The 12,550-nt window shown below is 45.3% G+C and overlaps 1 protein-coding gene across 2 annotated transcripts in view; it reads right to left on the bottom strand.

Moving 5' to 3' along the window:
• LOC144806075 (uncharacterized) overlaps positions 1–12,346 on the bottom strand; it is a 32,223-nt gene extending 19,877 nt beyond the window's left edge. For both annotated transcript variants that reach the window (XM_078672517.1, XM_078672518.1), the window contains exon 1: positions 12,272–12,346. The gene's annotated coding sequence lies outside the window, so the exon portion shown is untranslated. The remainder of the gene's footprint in view (positions 1–12,271) is intronic.
• Between the last annotated feature and the right edge of the window lie 204 nt (positions 12,347–12,550).

Below are 12,550 nucleotides of genomic sequence, written 5' to 3'. Positions count from 1 at the left end.
AGGTGCTCACATTTTTTTAGGAGGCCACCCCCCCTGCCCCGCCCTTTCCTCAGTGGCCCCACCCACTTCATTTATTAGCTCCACCCACACCCATAAGCCTCAACACATCAGAGCCGCCTCCTCACCTCTTGAGTTCCGCAAGAAGCTGAAACCCTGGCTCTTAACATAAGCACCTTGGGGGGCCTCACACCTACACACCTGTCCAAGCGCCTGGATACCCTCTTGAGTGATTAATACACTATGCAAATCAATATAACATAATATTATTATATGCGAACGAGGCTGCAGTGCGCCTGGTTCTGTGTATAACCGAAGGTTGAGTTGTGTGGGAAGATTGTTTGATGGATAAGTGACCGCCAACCTACCGCCAAGGAGTCTTCAGCGGTGATGGAGGCTGGCGTGGCTGCCAGGATGTAAACACAAAACCTGTTGTGTACCTTTCTTGAAACACACTAACAATTAGCAAATATTAAAGCCAAGATATTGCACCAATGCTTTTATTGATGAAATATTATTATTATTATTATTATTATTATTATTATTATGGAGATTTCTAAAGCGCCTGGTTACGCGCACCGGCGTGTCCCCGCGCTGTGGTGAGAGACAAGTGAACAGGACAGTAAGCCATTAATCTAGTGTAGAACAAAATAAATGGGTTTTAAGAGCTCTCCGGAACTTAGCCTCCGAAGGTTCCAGACGCAGTTCCATAGGGAGCCTGTTCCAGCTCTTAGCTGCAAGATGTCTAAAAGATCTGCCTCCCATTCGCGCTTTCTTAATTTTGGGAACAGCTAGTAAGCCAACACCGGTGGCTCGAAGTACCCGACTAGGTTTGTACGGTGTGATGAGGCCCAGCAAGGGGGCGGGTGCCTTGCCCCCAATAATGCGATGACATATGCATAGCGCCTTAAAAGCAATCCTCTCCCTGACAGGAAGCCAGTGGAGAGCCTTCAAGGCGGCTTTGGAGGCTGCTCTTTTAGGGAGCCTCAGTACCAGCCGTGCTGCGGCATTCTATAACACCTGCAGGCGACTCAGACCTTTAACCGTGGTCCCCAGATAGAGAAGGTTGGCATAGTCTAGCCGTGAAGTCACCAGTGCGTGCACCAGCGTTCGTCTTGCACCAACCGGAAGCAAATCCAGAGTCTTCCGCAGGTTTTTGAGAATGCCAACACACGTCCCAACCACACGACCAATCTGGGGAGTGAATGAAAGGTCTGAGTCAAACATTACCCCAAGATTTTTAGCCTGCTGACAGGGTACAAGAGTGTTGTCTAGGCATGCCGGCCACCACGCTGATGACCACACAGACGGGTCGCCCCCCACCACGAGCACCTCAGTTTTGGCACCATTCTTATTAACTTCTATACTCAGTTTCTTAAAGATATTTTTTTTTAAGTGCTGAGTTGCGGTCTTAGTGATTACAAAAAGCTAGTGATTATGATTTTGTGTGTCAAGCCAGGTGTGAAGTCACGCCCAAGTGTTTATTTATTGAAATGGCCAGAATGTCAACTTAGGTTTTGCCTAATACGCACAAACTGTACTCCGTCCTTTTCACTTTCTTTTGCAAATGCATTGTGTATTTTTTTTATTTTTTTTTATTATATTTTATTTTCCAAATTATACACACTTTTACTTATACAATTCAACATGTCTGTATACAGTACTTACTCAAATTATACATACATACATACAATACATAATCAAAAGAAAATATTAACCTTTTATCAGTTTTAATAAAAACAACACCACGTATTTAGTAATTACTCATTCTTACTTTCCACTTGTTTACTGGATCCCATATTTTTAAACCCAAGGCCTTTTTCCTCTTGCCCTTCCGGGCATAAATATTCTTTTCCAAATTATATACTGATAATAAATTGGCTAGCCAAGATTGCATTCCCGGGGGATTCTTATCAAGCCATGCCCTGGCTATAGTTATCCTGTACACTGCCATAGCTACAAACAAAAAATTCCGTGGTGTTTCCTCCCCATATGCACCAACCCCTAAAAGTATCCAATATGGGGTGAGCACAATTTGTATTCCTAGTGATCTATGTAAAAACATCTCTATATCCCTCACTAATGTATGCAGTTGAGGGCAAGTGGCGAATATATGGACACTATCTGCCTCTAGGGAGTTACATCTAGGACAACAAATACCCGCAGTACCACCCCACTTTGCAATCCTTGCTGGCGTAAAATATAGAGAGAAAAGGGTTTTATAGTGTTGCGATTGCAAAGGGGATGAGCACAAAATTGTTCGTCCCAGTTCCAGAGATTCCTGAAACCAACCCTGGTCGCCACCCAGTTTCACAATCCACTTATTACTGTGTTTTTCCATATCATCATTCTTACTTTTTACAAGGATAGCATAAAAGGATCGTATTGTACAATCCCCTGACGTCTTTATTTTCTCTAAGATATCATTTCTGCTGAAGCCAGATGCTCCCCCCTGCTTTTTACCTAAAAAACTCCTAATTTGAAGATATTTAAAAAATGCCCTATTGCTTAAGCCGTATTTATATCTCATATCACTAAACTGCATCATTCCATCAGAATTAATAACATCACCGATCTGTGTGATCCCCCTTGACTCCCAGTCTGCCATTACTATATCTGAGAATACCTCTGGGGGAAACGATTTGTTTTTATACAACATAACAGATCTGTTGTATCTACCTAATTTATATTTTTTCAAAAAGGCACTCCAAATATTCACTGAAGCAGCTATTGTTTTAAATTTTGTCCTTTTAAAATATCCAAGATCAACGCTATTTAACAAATAATTTCCCCCTTCTTCCCCAAGTATTGTTGCATATACCTCTGTAGAGAAGCTAGATACCCTTCTATCAAGATTTGCCCCTCCAATTAAACCCTGCATATATTGTAAGGCTACAGCCATGTAATACAGTCTAAAATCTGGTGCTCCCCACCCTCCCTTCTCTCTCGGGAGGGAGATGAACCTATACGCCCTACGTGTCTTCCCTTGTGCCCATATAAATCTATTCATCAATGCCTCTAGTGCATTAAACCAATTTGTTTCAAACATTAATGGGATAGACCTAAAAAGAAAAAGAAACTTAGGGAGTATCAACATCTTAATTATATTAGTACATCCGACTAGTGACAAATGTAGATTGTTTAATCTGTCCAAGTCTACTTTTACCTGAGCCATTAAGGGATCCATGTTGTTCTTGATTATATTTCCTAGATTCGCAGAGATCGCAATTCCCAAATATACTGCAGAATCAACCACCCTCTCATCATTACAATCTACATACCTATTCTTTACAATTTGCGTTTTTACGGCGTTTAAACTATACCCCGATATCCAACCAAACTTTCTGGCTTCCAGCTCCACCTACCTAATAGCCCCTACCGGGTTGGGTGTCATAATGGCCACATCATCTGCATACGCCAGAGATTTTATCGATCCACCTTTCATCCGCATTGCCGGTATCTTTGGATTCTGTTCTAATCGTCGGAGAAAAGGATCCAGATATAGCGCAAATAATAAGGGGGAGGAGGGGCATCCCTGTCGGGTCCCCCTACTAATTTTAACCCAGTCTGAGTGCCCTCTGTCAACCCTGATCATAGCTTTTGGATCCATATAAAGAGTTTGTATAGCCTTTATAAACCCATCCCCTATGCCACTCCATTTCATGATAGCCCATAGATAGCTCCAGGAGACCCTATCGAATGCTTTTTCAGCATCTAGGAATAGTGCTGCCATAGGGTCTCCTGAAATACCTGCTGCATCGAACATAGTGATTACTTGCCTGACATGTTGCGTTGTACCCTTTCCTGGGATAAACCCATGCTGGAAGGGACTAACCAATCTCTCAATAACCCTTGACAATCTTTTAGCCAGTATTTTAGAAAACACCTTTACATCAGCATTCATTAAAGTGATGGGTCTATATGAACCTGGGGCCGTTGCAGGTTTACCCTTTTTGGCTATCACTATGATGTCTGCAGCCCCCCACGAGTCAGGTATTGACTCCCCCTTCTGGGCCAGTATCATAATATTAAACATGTCAGCTGCTAATACCGTCTGAAATACTTTAAAGAATTCCAGTGGGATTAGGTCCGGGCCCGCTGCCTTCCCGGAGGGTAGACTCCCAAGGGCCATGAAAAATTCTTCCAATTGGAATGTGGCTTCTAATTCCTCTTTATCCTGTGTCTCAATTTCAGGGGGAGAGACACTCCTCAGATATCTCTCTATCTCTTCCTCACCTCCTATGTTGTCAGAGGAGTAAAGATCGGCATAAAACTGTCTGAAAACTTCCCTTACCTGCCCAGCCTCTGTAAATGAATTACCCTGTGGGTCAACGATTTGCTTGACATCCGAGTTTGCTGCCCTTTGTCTACTCCGTGCCGCTAGGATGTGCCCCAACCTTTCGCTAAACTCGTATGCCTTCTCCCTTTGAGTCAGATACCACCTTTTTAGCCATTCCTTCCAAGGCTTCTGCTCTTGTTACAGCAATCCTAAGCAGTAACTGGTCGAGTGGGGAGTTCTGCACTATAGCAGCTGCTAAGTCTGCTTCAAGTTTTAAAAGATTTTGTCGAGTTTCCTCAGCTCTTAGTTTCTCTTTTTTTATTAAATAACACGAAGCTCAGTGTCTCCCCCCTTACCCCTGCTTTAAATGAGTCCCAAACAACTCCAGAGGGTGCTGTCCCTCTATTTATGTCCCAAAAGTCCTTTATCCATGTGTTCATATAATCCCGATATGCCTGGCCTTGTAATAATGCCCGTTCAAAGGTCCATGAAACCTCTCTTTTTAGACTCTGGCCTAGCATAAGTGTTACTACCAGTGGACTATGGTCTGAGACTAGTCGTGGATGTTTCTCAATTTTTGAATCAGTGATCAAGTTCTTAGAGATTAGAAAGTAGTCCAAACAAACCAGCACCGTGTGTGGGGCTGAGTAGAATGTACTACCGTCTAAGTATGGGTGCCACCTTATCCAGGGGTCCTCCAGGAAGTTATGAAACACCATATCTGAAAGTGCTCTATAGACCCTTTTTTCCTCCCTATATATTGTCCCCCAGGTTGTACAAATGAGCTACTAAGATCATGTATATTGAGATCCCCGCAGCAAACAATGGGCTCGGGCCATTGAGCTAAATCAACATCCAAATACTGAAAAACATCTGGGTCATCCTCTGTTGACCCATAGATTGTGACCAACGTGAAGGTATCCCCTTTAAAAACTACTTCCAGTATACCCCATCTCCCCCACTGATCTTCTTTCTTTCTTCGCACTGTTACATCCCTCTTTCTCCCTAAAACCGCCACTCCTCTGGTCTTAGTCCCTTGCTTAGAGTTCGCTAGTAGTGAAAAACCCAATTGTTCCAGTAAGTAGCCTTTAACACCCTCTATGTGAGTCTCCTGTAGGCATACTAAATCCAAGTGCAATGTTTTAAGGAATGCTGCTACTCTTTGCCTTTTATTTATTTCATTCAGCCCGCAAACATTTATCGTGGCAATTCTACACGGCATCTCGAAGCACCCCTTGTCCTTTCAAAAAACCTACAAAGTGTTTAAGAAAATTCCACTTTTGCTGACTCCATGCAATCTCCCTCTTGTACTGTATACATTCTGATTCTGCTGCATTGCTATTTTCATGTTGTATGACTTTTATCACATTTTCTCCACAAGTGTGAGTTACCAAAACAAAAACAATCCAAAATGTCCTTTTTCTCCCCCATCTCCCACCCTGCCCCGCCCCCTACCACCCCCTTCCATCCCAGCGCCCCCCCTCCCCTGAACCCTCCCTTCCCCTTTATAGGCAAATAGGTCAGCCGACCTATGCGTGCCCGCCTTGAGTTGTGCTGTTCGCATCCCTCTCCTGCTTTTCTCTTTGATGTGTCGTTTACCCTCCCCTTCTTGTGCTTATATTCAAAAAGTTTGTGGAGTGAGCTCTATATAGCAAGACTCTATACCTCCTCATGTTATCCGCCTTTCTGTTTCTTTGTCTCTTCTAAAAACTGCTGAGCTTTGATCTCTGAAGAGAACATCTGGGCCTTCCCCCTTACGATCACCTTAAGCCTTGCGGGAAAGAGGAGATACGCTTCACAGCCTAGGGCCTGAAATGGGGCAATCATCTGTCTAAGCCTCCACCTCCTCTCTATGGTGACGTGGCAGAAGTCAGGCCTGGCAAAAAAAGTAACACCTTCAAAAGTTCTTCTACTATCCGGTCTTGCCTTGCCAATTATCTCCTCTCTCAGTAAAAAGTTCCCTATATTTACCAAGATTGCCCTGGGTAAATTCCCCTGAGTCTCACCTCCTGTACCTCCCATACCTCGTGGCTTCCTTATTGTAAAAGGGAACCTGTGTGCCCTCTGTACTTCCCTGTCCCACTGCCACTGGGACTCTGGAAAGGCTCCTTTCAACAGATTAACTACAAATTGCCTGACATCCTGCCCTTCCGCCCCCTCTGCCACACCCAAGAGTCTAACATTATTTCGCCTCTGCCTGTTTTCAAAGTCTTCCATCTTCCAGCTCATGTCTTCTGTCAGTTTCTCTTGTTCAGTCTTGAAGGCCTGCCAATTCCCCACATTGTCCTCCAGTCTGCCCGTGCGTTCTTCTACTTCGGTGACTCTCACCTCTACTTCCTTATTTTTTTCTCAGTGAGCCCTGGATTTTTTTTGAGTCTTGTCTCGCTCTCCGACTCTCAGTTTTTGCCTCTGCTTGCATCTCCTTTAAGGTATCAAATAATGCTTTGAGAGAGTTTTGCTGGGGTCCAGTGTCCAGAGTAGGGCCCCCCACCTCCTCCACTACCACTACCGCTGTCCTGGTAGACCTGGGATGTAGCTGAATAATCCCACAATAATTGACTGTCTTGATGGGGGGGGGGGGGACTCTGAGGTGCGCCTCCTTATTTTAGAGAGTTTTTTTCTTTGTGTAGACGCTTTACCCGTAGTACTGGAACCAGAGTCTGTTGCCTCATCCTCAACTTCCTCTTCTTGGCTCTCAGAGGAGATTATCGATTCTGTGTCCTCGTTTACTGAGTAAAAGTCCTCGCCTTCTATGGAGCCCCTTTCTACCTTTTCTGTTAGTTGCTTATTCTTATTGCTCTCCCCCTGTTCATTATCATCTGCCATGGCTTCCACGCTACCCCAGGATTTGATTCTCTGGTGTTGGGCTGTTTTATTCCCTTCTTTCATCTCTGCCTCTACCAGCATCAAGGCCCCCAACATATCGGCGCTTCCCAGGGACCCCCCCGTGTCTATTTCCCTTGTCATTTTTACCAGCGTCATACCTACAGACTCCGCCATCCGCTTCACTGTGGAATCATTTGTCGTTGCCATTGACAGGTTTGGCTGTCTAAGCGCTCCAGCAGCATCCTCCATTGCTGCTTCTGTTACTTTGCTCTCATCGGCCAAGCTAGCTGCCCGACCCGCAGCTGCCGCCTCAGCGCTCTGGATTAGTTGCATGGCAACCGGGCTCCCAGCGGCGTCGATCTCCTCCGCTGCGTCCTCGCGGACGCTCTCCCCCGGTATCTGCGCCTCCAGCGAACCGCCCGGCTGTTCAGGAGCTGTCATGGAGAAAACCTCCGTTAGGGTAGGCTGGCGCATCCCGCTGTCTTTGGGTTTATTTTTACACGCTCTGTCTTCTTTTGAGGTTTGTTCCACTGTAGTCGCATTTATCTTTCTCAAAGCTGTGTGATTCTCCGGTATCTTCTTTGGGAGCACCACAGCCTTACCGCGGACTTCTGTTTTCCTTTTCGACGGCATAGTAGGAATAGCAGGTACCTTACGGATTGCCCCGAGGTCCTTCCCCGTCGGTGTCTCGGCCTTCCCCGCTCCTTTCATTTCCCTGTCTGCCACCTCTCTGGGCTTATCCTGTCGCGGCGGGGGTCTGGGAGGCATCACGATAGCTGGATCCTTTCCGCTTTTTAGTGCTTTAATCGCACTCACCAGGTTACAGATGCACGCTTTCACCCAGTTTACTGCTGCACTTCTAAATCGGAGCTGCAATCTGAGTTGGCAATGCTCTCTCATTCTTTTCACTCCATCTTGCCACCATAAAACTTCAGGGGGAGCCCGACGCCCTAACCTGTAGAGTCATTCTGGGCAGGAGAGGAAAGTGATGCGACTGCTCAGCTCAACCCCTCAGCGGCCATCTTGCCCCCGCATTGTGTATTTTTTAAAGGAACATAGCTGATAAGGTTTCAAAAAAATCAACGTCTGTGAGATTAACTTTTTTTCTATTGCCATGATTGGTCATTCTTCTGTTCTTGTGTCCAAATTACGCAGTTTGGTACTGATGCTATAGAGTTTTCCTCTACCATGTCTATAGATTGCCCACAGTGTAATCAATATCTTTTGAACCTGTTAACCATTGCAAACTTCAATTTTCACACATCATTCAGTAAATAGCTGTTTTTGCATATCAGGCAGAAGTGCAAATGTCGGTGCAAAATGGTACAGCAGGAGAGCAAAGTGTAAGACTCCTGACCATGGCAAACAGAAGTGGGACACAGAGGTTGAGTAGCTTGATCAGGGTACTATCTTTTTGGAATGGGAAGCCAAGATTTGATTTTAGAACATTTTGTTCCAATAGCGTAGCCAGTGTGTCATGGGCCCTAGTGCAAAGCAGAAAGTGCCCCTACCCACACCCCACTCCTAGCTGCTGTTTGGATTGTAAACAATAGCAGTAGGCCAACTGAATGAGCCTCAGTGCTACTGCACCTGCTGCATCAATGAAAACAACGTTCCTGGTTAATTCAAAACCAAGAAAGTAGTCCTAAGATCAGCCCCTGCAAGTAAAATCCTAAATAAATACTCTCATCCCTCCGTGTCACCACAACAGAATCATAACTCTGTACCAGCTCCTCGCTGAGGAGTCGCTGGACCGAGGAGGTAAGAGTGTGATTGAGCGGGGTGGGCTGTGCCTGTGTGGAGCTTGTTCCAGAGTGTAACGCTGCTCTCTGTGGGATGCACATTCCTGTGGTGGCCATGGTGGTGTGTTAATAATGCTCGTCATTGCAGCATGAATGACTGGCCGTGCACTCATGGCACTGTCCTGTGAAGCCCGGGTCCTGCAGCGCCCCCGTGTGCACAGAGTATAAGCGATAGTGAAAGGTAGACTGGAGTCCTCGGCACACAACATTTGCCAGCGCCGAGCACCATCTCTGACGGAGCACGCAGCACATTGTGCCTAAGGTCAAACTGCCCCTTCGGAGAACGACTGGAATGACTAGCTGGGGGTGGCAGTTAGAAACGCTGGGCTTGGACTGGTCTGTGTGCGCCCTTTTCCTTTTATAAAATTCAGAAACAGATCTTTTGAGGGAACACCAGGCTCTTGGAAGAGACTACTTCTTTATTAGTTAAGATCTGGCAAGAGGACTTTTTTATCCCTTTTGCTCAAGAAAACACACCCCCCTAGCTCCCAAGCACTCTTTCCGTCCCTGCCTCTATGCAACATTTTTTCCTAATGCGTACACAAAATATGGCATTTGACTTTCTGCTAATCACAGTTGTTTATATTTCTACCCTAAATAAGCCCCAGCAGGAATCTGCACTTTTGTTAGCAAAGAAGTTTCAATGTGTCACCTTGGGAAAAACTGAAAATGTATTTAACATGGACCCTATTTTACAAAGAAGACTGATCATCAGATTTTTTTAGTTTTTAGGGTGTATCCATTTCTGGTACTAACATTACTTGTCTTAAATCTCTCACCTCCAACTGATCTGACCTTTTACCCAGTGCTGCCAGAAGTTGTTAGGGGATTCCCAACGGTTCCCTCTGCCACTTCCTCCGCTTGCTCCATGTCCTCTCATCAAACTCAACTGTTCCTTCTCTTTTCCAGAGGATTCCTTCGTGGCCAGACCCGGGGGATTGGATGGGGAGAAGCAACCAGGTCTCACACTGCCAGGAGTGCCCCGGAAGTCGATTTGTGCCTGTTCCATCTGCATTGAGGCCTTCCCTGTCCCTGAAGAGTCTTGAAGCTGCCTCCAACCACAGCCCCCCTCACCGCTTCATTACTTGCTCTGTAGCTGACCGACTCCGATCGAGCCTCAAACAATGAACGAAGCTTCACCATGAAAAAGTCAGCACCTGCAACACTCCTCAGGCTTTGGAGCATACCCATGACTCTCAATTCTATAGACCCGGCCCTGAGAAATAGTTGCTTGTGCTTAGCACCTGAAAGCACTGGCACAAATTAAGCACTGGCACGGAGAAAAAGACACTCATCCGCTGCGTTCATGGACACATCAGAACCTATCCAATAGCCGAAATACCCATCAAGTTACCCAATGACAGTACTCTACTGGTCAGGGTAGGAGTATTGGACAACCTACCCGAACAACTCAGTTTGGACACAGACTATCCAGAATTCATCTTGTTGCTCAAAAGCACACTGAGGGACACTCCTACACACCCTGGTACGCTGCTCAGACAACCCCCTTGGCTTTCGGACCGGTCATTTCAGTATGCTCAATTCAAAGACCCCACCCACCAGAATGCCTGGCAACAAGCGCAGAACCCAGTGATACCGTCCTCATTCCCCTCATATGCAGGATAGGAAAACAAGATGATCCCCACAGTTAGTGGTTCTCAAGAGAGTTCGCTATCAAATATTATTTTTTGCCCAGTCACACATTCTAGCAGGTCACAGTGTGCCTGAAAAAACAACCCAGACTGTGTTGAGATATTTTTTATTGGCCAGGGATATTCACCTATGTAGATAAATACTGCAGGGAGTGTGAAATATGTCAGAAGAAGGACCTCAAAAACCCCCTGCCTTACAACCTCTACCAATCATCGATAACCCCTTTGAGAGGATAAGTATGGATTTACTAGGTCCTCTCCCAAAATCGAAAAAATTATATATCTATATACTGGTTATTGTTGATTACGCAACTCGATACCTAGAAGAATTTCCCCTACGAACACCAAGCACGAAAAAAACATCAGTTAAAAGTTACTAGAACTGTTTTCGAGGGTAGGATTTCCCACAGAGATTTTGACAGACCAGGGTACCCCCTTTGTATCTCGTTTAATGAAACAAGTGTGGAAAACCTTGAAAATTACCCAAATAAGAACATCGGCTTATTACCCTCAGACAGAGGGTCTGTGCAAGTGATATAACGCCACCTTCAAGCTAACCATGAAGAAAATGCTAACCACCAAAGGGAAAGAATAGGACATGTTGTTCCCACTCGCCCTCTTTGTTATTTGAAGCCAGGTTTAGAGAAGCTTGGGTTGTTCTCCCTTTGTACTTCTTTATGGGAGACAGTCACAAACCTTGCTAGAAATGACAAGAGAAGACTGGGAACAAGAGAAACAAGGAGACACACAACACCCTCTAGAATACACCCAAAGCCTAAGAAACCGCATACAGAAACGGCGAGATTTTGCTCACGACAACTTAGAAAAAGCTCAAAGAAGCTAGCAGATGTCTTGCAATAAAGGAAAGAGGTGACAGCAGTTACAAGTCCATGACTAGGTGCTCCTCCTCTTACCTTCCACAATACGCCAAAACAGGCCTCACTACTTACCGGTTACGCCTTTCCTCAACCAAAACCCAGATATACCACATAAATCTACTAAAGAAATTGTTGGGACCCCTCCCCAAAGACACCCATTATGTTTTGTCTGACTAAAAACCCATTCCTTCAAAATTGACTAAATTGCTCATAAACGAACATCTAACAGAGGAACAAAAAGTGTCTCTTCAGACCCTCTTAGAGTCCTTCTCCTCCATCTTTTCCGACCTCCCAGGTAAAACAACAATCGTCGAGCATGCCATTGTTACCCCACCAAATGAAGTAATAAAACAACGCCCCTACAGAATACCATGTGCTAGGCGGGACGCAGTTCCTGCCGCAATAGAGAGTATGTTACAACTAGGAGTCATAAAACCTTCCAGCAGTAACTGGTCCTCCCCCATGGTCATAGTTCTGAAACCGGATGGTTCCATCTGTTTTTGTATAAACTTCCGATCAGTCAATGCCATCTCGAAATTTGAACTCGTCACCACGCCACGGCCCCGGAGGGACTTTGCTCTTCCAGGTGATTGGGCGTCTACGGGGCTTTTGGAAAGGGGCTGAGTCAGAGAGGGACGGGCGGAGAGGCAGAGGGATAAAAGGGACCCAGGGTAAAGGAAATAAGTGAGATGGAAAAGAAAGACAAAAGCAGAAATCATCGGCTACTCTTTTTCTTTTGGTTACTCCAACCTCTAGCCCCTCCCTTTACATTTATGCATAGCTATTATTTATTCCTCACATCCTCCCTTGACTAAACCAGAAAGCAAAAACACTTACCTGTGCCTTTTCCTTCTGTCCGAGAGACGACGGCAGCCGAGGCTCACCTAAGGGACTGAAGTGGAAGACCTTGTGGGAAAGAAGAATACAAAAGAGACAATCAAACATTGTGATTTCCTGCAATACTAATAAAAACTCTCCTCAAGGGAATGGGAGACAGAGACAAACACACACACACACACACACACACACACACACACAGGAAAGCATGGTAGGAAAACGCCTGATACTGTTTTTATATGCTGGCATATGTACATTGTTTTAGAAAAATGGAGGAAC

Source organism: Lissotriton helveticus (genome assembly GCF_964261635.1).
Source record: "Lissotriton helveticus chromosome 1_1 unlocalized genomic scaffold, aLisHel1.1 SUPER_1_unloc_43, whole genome shotgun sequence".
In the NCBI taxonomy this organism is placed as follows: domain Eukaryota; kingdom Metazoa; phylum Chordata; class Amphibia; order Caudata; family Salamandridae; genus Lissotriton; species Lissotriton helveticus.
The sequence above is the reverse complement of the archived record's forward strand: the minus strand, read 5'-3'. Positions and strand labels throughout refer to the sequence as shown.